This window comes from Lampetra fluviatilis, chromosome 19 (assembly GCF_964198595.1).
Source record: "Lampetra fluviatilis chromosome 19, kcLamFluv1.1, whole genome shotgun sequence".
Classification (NCBI taxonomy): domain Eukaryota; kingdom Metazoa; phylum Chordata; class Hyperoartia; order Petromyzontiformes; family Petromyzontidae; genus Lampetra; species Lampetra fluviatilis.
Genome location: NC_136293.1, coordinates 10,790,090 through 10,806,533, shown reverse-complemented (window position 1 = coordinate 10,806,533; position 16,444 = coordinate 10,790,090).

The window sequence follows — 16,444 nt, the reverse complement described above, 5'->3', positions numbered from 1 at the left end:
TCCAATATAGCATCTAAAGTACGATGCAATATCGTGATTATCGTCTAAATATCGCGATTATCGCTGCTAATTTTAGCTTCCCTAATTATGAATAAAAACAATTCTGACAAAATGTGTCTGGAACAACGAATTCCCTAATTAAATCTTCGCATATTATCCATTTATTGAGTGCTTTGCAAAAATGTTTTCCATAGGATTTGACGACGTGGTAGTTTCATGCCTTGAACAATGAATTGGTGATGCTGCTGCTGCGTTTATCAGTGGATCACAAGCACAAGTAACGACAACAACAAACACATTGGTCAACACGGTGGCCTTTAAACGGGGACAATACACGAGGCAATGATCCAACTTCACAGCAGGCGCATTAACAACGGTGGGTGCTATGAAGACGGACCATTGCCTGACACGTTACGTAATATATGTGTTGCCTTTTAAGGCTAACCGTGCTGCTGACGAAAGTGTTGAGTATATTTGAACGAATACTTGCGTCATGCGTAAGCAGGCATTCGGGGATTTACAGCGGCAGGCTTATGTTAGGCGATAATAGAGGTTTTTTTGGGGGGTTAGATCGCGTAAATATATAAATGTGTCGTTAAACCCGCCACCACCCGACACAGCCAATTAGTAAGGGTTGTCACGTAAATGTTGTGGATTTGCTCTCCAACACACCGGTGTACTGTATCAGTGACGAATTGGCATGTTCTGTTTACGTGACAAACCTTACTAATTGGCTGTGTCGGGTGGTGGCGGGTTTAACGACACATTTATATTACGCGATCAAACCCAAAACACCTTTATTATAGATGATATTAGGCGAGCTGCAGACCTTGCAAAGTAGACTGCATCAGTAGAAAATAAAGCAATAAACGGTGTGAAATATAAACTGCAAATGTCGCGATAATCGCCCAATCGTGGAAAATAACATTGTTAATCCTCTGTGTAAAAAAAAAGAAAATCGTACCGCAAGCGCGGCAATCCGGGTTGTTGCATGAGACGTCCACATTGTTCCACGAGATGGCAACGTCTAGCAGCGCATTGGCCTCACACTCGGAGCCTCAAGAGATGATTTTGTTCGGTGGAATGGATCCAAGTGCCACCTGCTGGTTTCATGCGAGGATACATCGGTAACGGTCCCGAAGCAAAGCAACACACTTTTGGCAATTGATTAGAATCGACGCACACACACGCACACAGAGGGTGACCCGTTTACATATCTACAACAAATTGAAATCGGCAGACAAATTGCCTCCTTCACATGTCTACAAAACATGAATGTGTTTTGTTTGTTTGTTACACGTCCAAGCAGCCACGTGGCATTTTCGGTTCAACACAAGCAAATTCTGGACCGTTATCAATATTCATTGTCTCATCAGCAGTCGGGCTTGTGTGAATCGATACAAGTGAGCTTGCTGGGTGTTTTATCGGCACTGACCCTCTCTGTTACGGTATATATTTAGTCACTTATATCCTCCGCAAAAAAGAAGGCTAATGATCGTTTAAATGCAGATAACCCCCATTGATTTCTAAAGATAATCTTTTTTCTTCTCAACGGGTGACTGAAAATTGCGAAAGCTGTGGCTCCATATATTTTTTGCACGGAGTAGAATGATACACCGTTTAATATGTACACTGATGTTTGCGTGGGACGTCGAGAGACTTGGACATTTAAATGTTATTTTCTCTCGAATGTATCCATATTATTTGAAGGGGGTATCTGTCAACGGATCACCCTGTATATTCATTTATTTATTCCAAGACCACGCGGCATTGTTAATATGTACGTAAGAGTTCACGCTTAGGCAATTAGCAATTTAGCAAGCAGAGGCGTTGAATGAAGAGGTTTCCCTGAACAGCTTTCCCGAGGCTACGCGACGTAGTTGATATGTATTTATCAGGACACGCTTAGGCAATTAGCAATTTAGCAAGGAGAGGCGTTGAATGAACAGTTTCAATGTCCGCCCCCCAACCCCTCTTGCTTTGATCTGGAAATGCACGTTGACTTTCCCATTTCACTTGCTAAATAGTGCACCCACTCGAACGTGAACGATCCAACCTAATTGCCATCTTCGTCAAATTTAAAGGCGAGAAAACAAAAATAAAAACCCGTCAGCCAATCAACCTGGACCAACGGGGAGACGTAAAAGATAAAGGTGCAGCCCTGCAATTGTGCCGTCACGCCACTGATGATGACGAAAGAGCATCAACTTAGATGGAGCTCTTATAAACTATCAACTATTTTTTTCACCAGGTGAGGCCCACTGACCTATATTCCTCTTTGTTTCAGAAGCGAGCTTGGCCACAAATGATAGCTCGCGGCGAGGTGGCTTATCGTGTGGACATTTTTCGCGGCCAAATATTCTAAACGAATGTTTCTAAATATGGAGACAAACACCGGAGGACCAGGAGAAAAATCCACACGACCACGGAGAGAGACACGCAAACTCCAAATTTCCAGCAGGCGTCAGGGTCGGAATGGAACCCACGACCTCCTGGATACCAGGCGAGGTAGTTAACATCTCGCCACCACTATTTGTCCCACTTCTCCACGCTGGGGGCAGACGTCTGACCACACGTGACACCATCACGCGCGGCCTGCAGATCGACTCACCGTGAAATACATTTTTTGGAAGATTCTCTTTTTTTTCCCCACCCGTAGAATTTGCATCCACGTGGCCTCTGAACTCCCCATCCCCTCAACCCCCTATCATTTCCAGACAGACTCACACCCGTGTCCGCCCCGCTGTCGGTATATACACGCGCACACACACACACACAATCAGCGTGGAGGTGCGCGGAACCACGCTATCGATGCATCATCGGCGTCGGGAGGCTTGTGCATGTTACATGAGGGCCTCACGCCCTCCCCAGGGTCCGTATCGTGTCGGTGAGTTCAGGCGCCCTAACGAGTTTGATATTGATCCTCTCTCAGCTGCATCTTTCCCCGCCGCGTCTTGGTTCTATCGCCGCCGCCACCTCCGACTGTGGGTTGGATTTTTTTTTCTTCCTTCCTCCTCCCACAAACGCTCCTTTTATTTATTCCCTAGCAAACATTGTGCCCCCTTAACGTTGCCACAAAGGCGCCCTTCATGTTTGCGTTGGTCGAGTGTGCGCGCAAGCCGAGCTCTGAACGCACGGCGGTCCGAATCCGTAAAAAATCTTGACTTAAAGCTTTCGTGACTGCAGGAATTCATATTCTTTTGGTATACGAATATGTAAGTCAACTCAAAGCGCAATTCCAAATGAACTGGCCTCCCTTTTTGTTTTCGTGTCCCCCCCATCCCCCGCGCAGCCGAAACGGCCCTCTGCACAATTACGAACGCAGGTCACATTTGCTGTTTGGCGTAGAGTTTGATTTCCTTTCCCTCGTGTCATCGATGCACGGCCGTGGACATCACGGTCGGTGTCCTGGTAAAGGAGAATTGATATTCTGCCGTCGACTCAGGGTTGTGACGTTCCCCATTGCAGTGGGTGCGTTATCAGCGCGTTAAACTAAATATATATAACTAAATATATAAACAAAAAACTACATATATATAAATATATATGCTCATTATGCTCTCCAGTGTTCCAGCACGGGCTCGTTAATATCAGCGTCACCAGATTGAATTCAACCTCCGATCCCGTGCCGGAGAAGAATTCTCTTAGTATCGATCGCCCGTTGGCGTAAATCGATCGCCAACGGTAACCTCTCGTACTCTTTGTTCGATATGCGCGGCGCTGCTCGCGTCTGCAGATGTAAGTAATTGTCGACCGTGATGTCTTGCACACGAGAAAGTTTGGCGCACTCTTCCCTCGCCTGCGCTGCGTTGCTCCGAGAGTCAGAGATGTTGCACAAGGCAGTGGTCGAACACGCGGGCGATCGACCTGTCCATTGCGTCGCATGATTTTCTCATGGCCACTCGAGCACTCGGAAACTAATGGGTAAAAACGTGCAGCAGGACATGCTTCTCGACAACACTCGCGAGACTGCGGTGGCGTTTCCGTTGGTTTCGAACTTAAGTTTGCTTAGTACAAGATTGCATAGCAGCGTTGTTGGTCATTCGTTAGACAAAGCTTCATTGCGTCCACGTTTTTACTTGTTTTGTGTGGAAACGTTTTAAACAACAACAAAAGCCACGGCAAAATATTTTAATTTTTTTTCTTTACCGAGGTGAGGCCACGGCTACCAAGAGTGATGAGTGTGGTATCTGCACCGGGTCCTGTTTGCCCTTCGCCATCTACCCGCACTGACCTGCATTGTCATCTGCAGACAAACAAATCCCAATGCCAACATCGCGTGGGGATGGCCCTTCAACCAGCAGAGGATTGAGAAAGAGCTGCAAGTGTTTCTTACTTTATTTACCGATCATAAATTAAACCAAAACCTTTTTACTCTTTGGTTCTTTCGGTAAAGTCACGTAGAAATAATATTTTTACATTTATTTTCTTTCTACGTGACTTTACCGAAAGAACCAAAGAGTCATTCCTGCAGTCACGAAAGCTTCCAATCAAGGTCGAAACATTTTTGTTTGCAGGAACCAACATCGCAATAAATGTTCGAGTCATTACACACACATACTTCCTCTTGCTGTTCTCTCACTGTATGATGGACTGGCATTGTTCTGGACAAAATTAGTTGGCTCTTGCTAAAATGTATGTTCCTAATTACTGTGAGTCATAATGGACATAATGTCCCATCTCCAGGAGTCAGTTATTTCGAGCGCTTATGTAATTTTGCTGCTGTCCTTTTTGAACGTTATTCCAATTTTGCAATCTAGAGTTATGCCATGGGACAAAGCATCACCTTGCAGAGCAGTGCATCAGCCCACGTGTTAGCAAACGGCCCGTTGAATGGGATATCACAGAACCATATCTGAGATCTCTTCAAGTGACCTTTGTTTACACGCTAGGAAGCAGACACTGACTCGCAAAAATGTTTGTTTATTGGGAGCCAAATCTATATTTTTGATGCTCAGAGCTTCAGTTTAGGCGAATAAAGCGAGACAAAAAAATCGAATTCAATAGGATATTTTTTTTTATGTGCAGTGAATAAATCAAGGCCCTATACTTGAGAAGCCAGGCTAATCAAGAGCAGCCGCTGAGACCCTGGATTCAAACCCAGGAATTCAGCGCTCTGACCTCTGAGCCACCCAGCCCCCTTCATGCCTCTCACTCCTGACGGGTATCTTCTGACGCCTGAAGGCACTTAGTGGTGGCCGTGCACAATGTGTTCGTGTGATCGCCGCAGTTCCTCTTTGCTTTGTCACCAGGGAGTCGCGCGGATATTTTTCAGAGCTAGCGGTTGCCACCCGTCCAGGTTTTCCCAGGATTGTCCTCTTTTTTGTTTTTGTTTTTGACGGCAGCTATCCTGGGAAATGTGTACGTTTTCACCGCACGTTCAAAGTCCTGGCTTTGGTCCATTGCGTAATCACACACCACTCAAGGCCATTAATTTAAATAGAGAGTCGTTTGTTCTCCTCTTTCTTGGCATTGTAAATACCTCACAGTGCTATATAACCCCTTTCTGTTTTTTTGAGCATCAGATTCAAAGGTGGCAACGCTATCCAGAGTGGCAGTGCCCATGGGATCTCCGTTCGTCCGTCGCTGTGTGTGAACAGAGAGGAAGGGGGATTGAGGTGGCAAGGATCAAGAACATCTCTCCGTCGTGTTGTGCCAAGCGCCGTGTAACGTACGGGACATGCGGAATGCAGTGCCGGTTTAAAATAAAAATATAAATACAAAAAGGGTAATGCATTTTAATGAACCTTAAAGTACGAAGGCAAAATGTTCCAGGATAATCCCTCATTGAATATTTGAAATTATTTAGCGCTGTCAGTCTGAATAGCTGAATGTGATAGGAGCCTGCTGGGACGTCGTGAGTGTTGAGGATGTTTTGCTTCAAAGAGTCTATCGACATATATTAAATATACAATAATCGTAACATAGTTATTTATAGTTTACCGATTGAAAATCGCCCATTGTGTCCCATGAACCTTCAGCTGATCATAAATAAAGTATGTGTATAATGTATTAAGCACATGAATGGTATATATTTGTCATATATCAAACAGTAATATGACATCATCTTGGTTCTTTCGGTAAAGTCAGACTTGTTCTTCACCTGAGGACGGCTGCTTGCGTTGTGGCCGAAACGTCGTGAGAATTATTTATTATGTTTTATTTGTATTATTTTATTATTTCCCTTCTACGTGACTTTACCGAAAGAACCAAGATGATGAATCCCTGCAGTCACGAAAGCTTTAAATCGAAAAGTAATATGACAGTCCATTGTGGTGAAGTAAAGTGTCGGTACACTCGCCTCTTCGTAGCGTGGAAGAGTAGGCCAAAACACCAGAGCTCCCGCAGGTGGACGCTCTTTGCCAGCAGGGACGTGAGTGAGTTCTTTCAGGGCTGCACATTTACCTTGTACCCAGAATAATAGTATAAAGGGCAATCTATGATTGACTGGGAAATGTTCGGTACGAAAACGCATTCGTGACTGCAGACTTTCCTTTCGCAAAACGTTGCTTGAAGTTCGAACGAGACCTTAACATGGAATTTCACATTTCCAGTTCGTTTTGCCTCGCCTCGGATTGGCTTTTTCTTTTCTTTCTACTATTCCCATTGGTTGACATCCGTCACGTGAATATTCACATTGCGCCTTGTAGTCGATGTTCAGACGTGAAAGATAACCAGGCAATAGCACTCCATGGATTCCCTGCTCATTTTCATGGATGCAGTGCTTTCATGCAACCCCTTACACCATCACAGGGTGATGGAGCAAAACAATAAAACATTTAGAATGCCTTTGTCATGCTGTCTGTAATACGTAACTCTGAATTTGAATTCTTTCTCGTCAATGATTAATGACCTGACGCATATACTCCATCAGTGTTAGTCATTTTCATTTTTTATTTAAGCGTATCGAAGTCGAAACCATTAAGCTTCTTATATCAGAAAAAAACATCTTCCTTAGTCCGTGACATTTCAAAATCCTTAAATTATTGCACTTAAAATAACCAAATTAACGTTTCATAAGGCGGGATTTTCTTCTTCAATGCAATAATTCCACAGTTGAAATTAAAACAATGTCAATTTGTACCTGCTGAAGAAGTAAAAGTAGTCTTTGCTGTGGTTTGTTTTTGACCGTTTAACGCATTTAATTATACGTATAGTACAAGCACGCAAGCGTGGTTTTGGATAGTCTTTTTCTTGAATGTCTTATTACAAGCATTCAGATTTGCAATATGTTTTAAAATGTAGCCAATTTTTTGTTTCTATTTTTTGTCGCAGTGTAGAGACAGTGTTCTGTTTAAGCATGTCATACGCATGCCTAGGGAGGCTTAATCTGAATACTTTATGCAGCTGCAGCAGCAGCAGCGGCGCTACTTACCTCCCAGGATACGAATATTTCTCACAACAGCTCGGCTACTCATAATTGATGCTGTCGGGCACAGTCTCATTCCAAGCCTCACCTCCTGGGGACTGGTGTCACTCACCGCCACTCATCTCACCCGACACCTCAACCCCGACGTTGCCCATCGTATCCCCGATGATGCTCGGTGAACACCGCAACGAGAGGACCGACCCTCCCCTGGCGCTCACGACTGGCCAGACAACCCGAGGGTGGGGGAGTCGCTTGCTGACTGGCTGTTGGCCACAAAGTTGTTGTTTCTGTTGGTGGGGTTGCTGTTGCTGCTGCTGCTGGAGAAAGCGAGGCTGTTTTCCACACCGAGTGTTAATGTGACTTGCGCGTGGGTTTCCTTGGCCACCGGTGGTCAAAGCTACGAGTTGAGGCCCCCTTGACAACCACCACCACAGTGTAAAAATAACAAAAAACCTTATTTAAAACGGAGTGCCCCTCCAGCGTTAAATGTTCGAGACCGTCAGCGTAACGATTGTGATTATGCAAGAGAAGCCGCCATGTATATAATATCCTAGGTGCGATCGTACGAGACAAATCAAATCTTGGGGCCCCACCTGACGAATTGCTACACCCCCTGAGCTGCTAATGTCGCTACGTCACTGCACGCTAGGCATGTGACGATCAATCCATTTTGCCAATTGTTATTGATTCCAAAGCTCGTGACGCACGCCAAGAATGGTGCCTGAAATAAATGATTATGACTGATGTGCATGACATGCATACGACGTGTGAATGTTTGCACTGAGGCGAATGAAAGCGAATGAGATGGAATCGCTGAGGCGGAATAAATGGTAAGCAGCGCAGACGCGAGGAATGAAAACGAGATCGGAAGGAACTGATTATTGGGTCGAATTATGGACCCGAATTGTGACAACTCACCAGATCAGTGGGGGAGGTGAATCGGTAGACATCGAAAGATATTCACTCAGCATATGCGGAATGCTGTTGCCCCGATGTGATGGTCAGCACACTGCAATTGCAATCCAGAGGTCGCCTGTTCAGTGGCAGTTATTGAATACCCCCCCCCCCCACACTGTTCATCCAGCAGTTTAAAATGGGTACATCACAGTTTAGTCAATTGGCAGGTTACATGTGGTGGGGTAAAGGGTGGGTGGCGGTGTGGTGGGGTAAAGTGTGGGTGGCGGTGTGGTGGGGTAAAGTGTGAGTGGCGGTGTGGTGGGGTAAAGTGTGAGTGGCGGTGTGGTGGGGTAAAGTGTGAGTGGCGGTGTGGTGGGGTAAAGTGTGAGTGGCGGTGTGGTGGGGTAAAGTGTGAGTGGCGGTGTGGTGGGGTAAAGTGTGAGTGGCGGTGTGGTGGGGTAAAGGTGAGGGTGGCGGTGTGGTGGGGTAAAGTGTGAGTGGCGGTGTGGTGGGGTAAAGTGTGAGTGGCGGTGTGGTGGGGTAAAGTGTGAGTGGCGGTGTGGTGGGGTAAAGTGTGAGTGGCGGTGTGGTGGGGTAAAGGTGAGGGTGGCGGTGTGGTGGGGTAAAGTGTGAGTGGCGGTGTGGTGGGGTAAAGGGTGGGTGGCGGTGTGGTGGGGTAAAGGTGTGGGTGGCGGTGTGGTGGGGTAAAGTGTGGGTGGCGGTGTGGTGGGGTAAAGTGTGAGTGGCGGTGTGGTGGGGTAAAGTGTGAGTGGCGGTGTGGTGGGGTAAAGTGTGAGTGGCGGTGTGGTGGGGTAAAGGTGAGGGTGGCGGTGTGGTGGGGTAAAGTGTGAGTGGCGGTGTGGTGGGGTAAAGGGTGGGTGGCGGTGTGGTGGGGTAAAGGTGTGGGTGGCGGTGTGGTGGGGTAAAGTGTGGGTGGCGGTGTGGTGGGGTAAAGGTGTGGGTGGCGGTGTGGTGGGGTAAAGTGTGCGTGGTGGTGTGGTGGGGTAAAGTGTGGGTGGCGGTGTGGTGGGGTAAAGTGTGAGTGGCGGTGTGGTGGGGTAAAGTGTGAGTGGCGGTGTGGTGGGGTAAAGGTGAGGGTGGCGGTGTGGTGGGGTAAAGTGTGAGTGGCGGTGTGGTGGGGTAAAGGGTGGGTGGCGGTGTGGTGGGGTAAAGTGTGGGTGGCGGTGTGGTGGGGTCAAGGTGCGGGTGGTGGTGTGGTGGGGTAAAGTGTGGGTGGCGGTGTGGTGGGGTAAAGTGTGGGTGGCGGTGTGGTGGGGTCAAGGTGCGGGTGGTGGTGTGGTGGGGTAAAGTGTGGGTGGCAGTGTGGTGCGGGTGAAGGTGTGGGTACTCCCAGCTCGTCTGTGATGTTTGGCCAGCGTGGGGAAAATCGGTCAAATGTTCTAGAAATGGGGGCTCTGTAGAGCTCCCCCATTGTGGAGGTCCTTCTGCCAGCAGTAGCGTGAGCAAGTAATCGCAGGGCTGTCTAAGAATATTGGGGCATTGACATGCGAGCAATGTCAAAGAATGTGCCCTGAAAAAAAAATCTATTGCCTGCCTCAAGTCGAGTCTGATGGTACAGCTGTCGATTCAATAAAATAAAAAAACGGAGTGAGTCCACTCCAGACATTAACCCACATAATTGAACATCAAAGTGCCATTGTATTATATTTCAATCTCTGCCCGTGTGAGACTACCCCACGCTTTGAGCAGTGAACGTGTGAGCCCTGCTGCACAGCGCGTAATCAGTGCACCTTTTTGGGAGCTCTCTCTCTCTCGTAATGTGAGAGAAAATCGAATTATCTTTGAAATCGCAGGGCCCCCGGTTAGAAATTCAAATTTCAAGCGTTCGGCGTGACATTTTCGGGTGAGGTGTTTTTTTTTGTTTGTTACTCTTCTGACAGAGGTCACCATTTGAACATCAGAATACCCATGTCTGCGCAATAAATACATCAAATCGCTCGCATTCGTATTCCGCTCAATGGGCTGACAAGGCCATCATGCAACACAATAGGCAGCCAGTCAGCCAGTCAATATCCGAGTCGATGTACCTGGCAGGTCTAATAGTATTTAAAGGAATGCTTAATTTGATCCGCATATTCCATCATACCATGGGTGCCTTTATATATTTCAAGACATATATAAACAAAGCGATTTCGCATGCGGCACATGTTTGCGAATGTCCACCGAGCAGTTGAAATGGGAACACCACAAACTGTGTCAGGTTGCGTGGTGGTGTAAAGTGTGGGTAACTCCCACCTCTTTCATGACGACTAGACAACGTGGAAGAATAGGCCAAATATCATCGAGAGAGGGTGTCTACACCCCCCCCCCCTCTCGCGGAGGTCTTTCTGCCAGCAGCGACGCGATAAAGTAATTGTAGGGCTGAACCTTCGCTGTGATGCACCGTCATTTCACCTGAGCCCTTTGCGTTGAGAGCTTCCGGAAGTGTCCGTTGCATCGTGGGCCAGTCTTCTCGAGTTAGGTAATATTTAACCGTCCCTGAGCTATTTGGGTCGACAAATTGACTGTCGATACGCAACTGTTCCGTATCCGACATGTAGATTGATGCTCCACGTGCGAGGCACGACGCCTGTGCCCGTAGGAGTTGCCGCTGATGACATCGCGGTCTGAAGCGCGGTCGCATCGGACGAGCGCTCGGTTTTGCACTTTCGCCAAGGGACAGCGTGCATCTTAAGTGTCACCATGGGTTCTTCGAGAGGGCCTTCCCATTCTACCTGTAATGTTGATATCTGCGCTGGTACACGCCCTCCCACGGGCACGCGGATAACTCGTGATTTCATACACCCTGCACAGATACGGTCTTATCGGCTGGCTGCAGATGAATAAATTAGTGCCGTGGTTCGCAAGTCGATGTCATGCACCAGAAATAGGAATTTCTTAATGTGGCTTTTACATTTTTATTGGACATACTCTCTCTAAAAAGTATGCCCTAGATACAGCTGTACTGTTTATACGTAATTTGAGACATAAATGGGAATATTTTTTTTCTCTCCATTCGAAACCCTAGCCTAACATTTATTTATTTATAAAATTGATAAAAAAAAATATTTACAAGAAGTGCCGGATAGATTGTCGGGATACATTCATGCTTTGAATTTACCACTGGGAGAGTTTGTCTCAGTGAAGGAGACGTATTGTCTGTATTATTTACTCACTTATATACCCCTATGAAATGAAAGAGAGATATCGTCTGATTATCTATGCTGTTATTTATATTCTCCACCATGACGCTAATTATGGTAGTCTTCAGTGCCATTTTAGTTATGGACACTCCAGCTAAAATGAAATATCCTTTTCCCTATCAAAGGGAGCTCCATCATTGAAAATTAACTGTATATTTTAAAAATACATTTCCTCTAACTGGTTGTTTGGAATTGAATGACCAAAACTAATAGTGTTTTGTCAAGAGTACAAATTCCAACTGATATTATTCACCTGCGTATTTATTCATCAAAGTAGTCACAACGCGCCAACTTAAACATTGTTCTGCCTCTAGTTTGTAAATCTTAATATCATCATGTTTGTGTAAAACGATGGTGCAGTGCAGTTGTTAGCGTACCGCTCTACGAACTCAGCACTCCACGGCGGACATCGGTAGAAAGTGATGTCTGAAATAGTCCTCTATGACCCCCTCCTTCATCAACCCACACAGACCAGCGTGGTTATGGTTAAACAGCCCCATTAATAACATGATAATTACTCTTGTCCTGTTTCTAATCAAGCGATATGAATACTAATATTCACATTTACCCGAGCCTGTGGTCAAAGCCAATGGCAAATTTGCTAACGAACACACACAGATCAAAATTCGGTTAAAACAATCCGTAAATATTTTGTCTGTTTTGAAAGCGTGCATGCTCACAAACACGCACATGCCTGACTTCCTTTCTGGATGGCACACATCCCCATCTCTTTCATCTTGTCTGCTCACTCGACTGCCTGGTAATGCACCTACTCTTTTTTCTTTCTTATAAGAAATCAAAACAGAGAGACGCCCATTAAAAACATATATAGTTTTTCAGGGATGGCTTTAGTGCGCTTGCATCAATACATCGTCAACAAATCCAAACAAAACAAACGTCTGTTGTGTCCACATATTCCACCCACAACTATGTTTTTTTATTTCCTTTTTATGTAGCAGCCGCTGTAGCGTGCGTGGGCTCGGAATGTGATTTGTTGTTGTTGTTGCTGGGAGGTTGTGAGCCAACAACAACAACAACACCTCCCCCACGCCTTCCCGTGTGTGCTCGAGGCGACGTTGACCCCGGCGGGTCAAAGTTCACGTGGCGCGTGCAGCCTGGGCCCTGCCAGACGCGGCGACGGTGGCGGTTGTGCGGGACGAGGTGCGGTGCGGTGGGGGTGGAGAAATTAAATTGGTGGCATTCAATTCGCACCTTCAAATATCCACGAGAAACCGGCGCGTAGAAAGTCGCCCGTTCGGTAAATTTTGCGCCGAGAGAGCGAGAGAGAGAGGAGAGTGCGAGCTGCTCGTTGTTTTGCCCCACCACCACCACCTCATTTGGTCGGCGCGATGCGGCCGTGGTGTTAATGGTTAGCAGGCACGCCGGACTTGCAACGCCGAGGTGGCGAGACGTTAATTACTTCGGCTTGTATACAAGAGGTCGTGGGTTGCGATCCCGACCCTGATGCCTGTAATATTTGGAGTTTGCATGTCGTCGCGTGGATTTTTCTCCGGGTCCTTCGGTGTTTCACTCCATATTTAGGAACGTGTGTTTAGAGTATTTGTCTGCTCTGAATTTCAACACGATAAGCTATTTCATTGAGCAATCATTTGTGGCCAGGTCGCTTCTGAAAAATACCGACAGTATAGCTCAGTGGGACTTACCTGGTATAACACGTAGGCTTTCGCGACCAATATTGTTCATAATCAACGATTTTTGGGTTTAGATCGCGTTATTTATAAATGTGTCGTAACCCTCCACCACCCGACACGGCCAATCAGTAAAAAAAAAGTGTCACGTTGACAAAAGACAAATAGTTCACTGCTTTAGCCCACCGGTGTGTTGAAGCGTGAAACCACAACATTTACAATTTGAGTACGACGTTTCGCTGGTAATTGCATCCAGCATCATCGGGCAATTCGCCAGAATGGTGAGGCTCTGCTGTGTCTCCCGTTCTTATATAGAGCAGCAGCAGGGTGACGTCATCATTAACTCATTAACTCATCAGGTGCAAAGATTTGAGGGGGGGGGTTATTGTAATTATATGGAAATGGAGGTGAATAACACACTCCCGTTCCTGGATATTTTACTTGGGCATGGCCTAAATGGTAAAATAACACACAGCGTTTACAGAAAGCAAACGCATACTGATGCCTATCTGAATGCGAAATCGCATCATCACCCAGCTCAGAAATCCTCTCTAATCAAGACGCTCATACATCGGGCTAAAACAGTGTCAGATGATGAAAGTCTAGTGAGAGAGATTAAACATGTTAAAGAAGCACTAAGACAGAATGGCTACAATAATGCTCAAGTTAACAGAGCACTAAATGCCAAATCACGATCGCAAAGCAACACTGCTGAAAGCGATCAGATTATTAAAACAATAAAAATACCATTTATCTCAGGAGTAACTGACAAATTAGCCCGTGTTTTGCAAAAGCAAAACATTACAGTAAGATTTGGTACAGTACACAAAATTCAACAACTAGTAACGTGCACTAAAGACGAATTACCTAAATTATCAACAGAAGGTGTATATCGGATTAATTGTGTATGTGGCAGATGCTATATTGGACAGACAGGGCGTAACGTTAGTGTAAGACTAAAAGAACACCAGAGAAATATTAAACTATCGCAAACACAACTGTCGGCAGTGGCAGAACATGCTTGCCAACAGGGACACTCAATTGATTTTGACAACGTTGAAGTGTTGTGTAAAACTAGTTACTACTGGCAAAGACTAATTAGAGAATCCATTGAGATTGAGAGAAACAGAAATAACTTTAATCGCTCAGACAGCTACAGGCTTAGTGCAGCCTGGAAGCGTATTATTAAATAAGATGCATTACAATTCCTTATAAGGGAAACAAGCACTAACTGATTATTAATGTAGCATAATCACAATAGAACACATTCCAAATGATTACTAATCTACAACTCGCATCGTAACAATAGCCTTATTACTAATCAAGTATATAATTACAATAACCCCCCCCCTCAAATCTTTGCACCTGATGAGTTAATGAGTTAATGATGACGTCACCCTGCTGCTGCTCTATATAAGAACGGGAGACACAGCAGAGCCTCACCATTCTGGCGAATTGCCCGATGATGCTGGATGCAATTACCAGCGAAACGTCGTACTCAAATTGTAAATGTTGTGGTTTCACGCTTCAACACACCGGTGGGCTAAAGCAGTGAACTATTTGTCTTTTGTCAACGTGACACTTTTTTTTTTTTACTGATTGGCCGTGTCGGGTGGTGGAGGGTTACGACACATTTATAAATAACGCGATCTAAACCCAAAAATCGTTGATTATGACTTACCTGGTATATTAAGAAAAAATTGTTTACCTTAAAATAAAGTTTAGTTGTTTTTTAATATTCCAGCAGAGCAATTTAAACAATGTTGGCAAGTTTCTCAAATCCCTCGTCCCCCCTACCACAAGTTTTAGTTTTTTCGCCCAGCAGTATATAAAAGGGTACACAGCATTTAGTCGATTAATAGGTTCGGTGTGGTGGGGTAAAACGTGGGCACACGCACATGTTCCAACATGCGTAGAAAGTCATCACATGATAGATTATACGCTCCTTAGAATTGAATGAATAGTCATGATTTGATTCAATAATCTATAGTTTTGTCTTACATTACGGTGAATGTAAAAGCCCATAGTGGTTGTAGGATCGTGTAAAAAGCATTGATTCTTACGTAATTCCAAAAAATTCCAACTTTTACAATCAAAATCATTGTTACTATACAGAGGGATGTAATTTTGAAGGTATCTTTGCTTTTAGAAATTGTGGCTTATTTATGGAATCAGCCAATGGTGTGATGCATACATGAAACTGAATGCATGATCGCCATCCTAGCGTGGCTCAGTTGGTCTGAGTACTTTTGACACCCACGCGGTATTCATGAGCATTTCTCCATCATCAAGAGAGGCGAACACTTTATTTATATCTAAATTGCAGTTCTAATCGGTTGAGAAACTCTGCCCCGGTAAAAAATCAAAGCCCTCCGTAATTATACATATGATCTACATTTTTACGTGTTTGATTTGTACATCTGAAATTGTGGAACTCTGTGAGCTTAAGAATCGCTTTGAGTCGATGCTTTTTGTTCGACATCTACCTTGGTGTTTTGCTGCCTTTTTGAAATTACAAAGTAAATTTTAATTTATATTGGCACTAAAAAACAAAGTCTATTGATGGGAATAAATCTCTGTTACAGGGACATGCGGGGGACCTTAGGGGTGACGATTGATCAGTAAACCTTTATTATCCACGGGGGATGCGTTCCTGGAGAAGGGCGCGGATATTAAACCCGCGAATACGCAAACAGCGATTATTAAAAGATCCGCGAATATTAAGGCACTCAGAATGAGGTGCATGCATGAGATTTGGTGATGGCAAAGATCACGGTGATCCAGACGGATCACCACTACCTCTTAAGCTGGAGTGACTGTGACTTGGCATCTTTCAGATGCTCCATCCCTGTGTGATCCACCAACACCATGCATGCATCACAGCGACAATGACAAGTTGCGACTGAGGAGTTCACGAGTTAATGGCCATGTCGTAGAAACTGAGCTGACAAGGTCTGGCTCCGCTGAAGGGTTCACAGGCGTGCCTGAACTGCGGTCACAGCTACGACACCCAGAGCCAGAGGTCTCGTGTCCGCTCACTTTTGATGGACTCGGAGACTACGAGGGCTTTCAGCTTGGTCACGAATGGCTTTAGGATGTTGCGTGTCGTGTCAGTAATGTGGAGGGGGGCACACCCGATAGGTCTTGCTCCTTGGAGATGGAGCCGTGCAATCAGCTCGGGTGCAGGAGCTAGGCTGAGGCGTTGCATCTCACGCGACCATGGCTGTCCAGTCAACAAAGGCGGTCACCGTATCGCGCGCTTTCTGATGTGCTTTCTGTGGCCGTCTGGAATGCTCTTCCGATATTCGGAAGCCCCTGGAGTTATG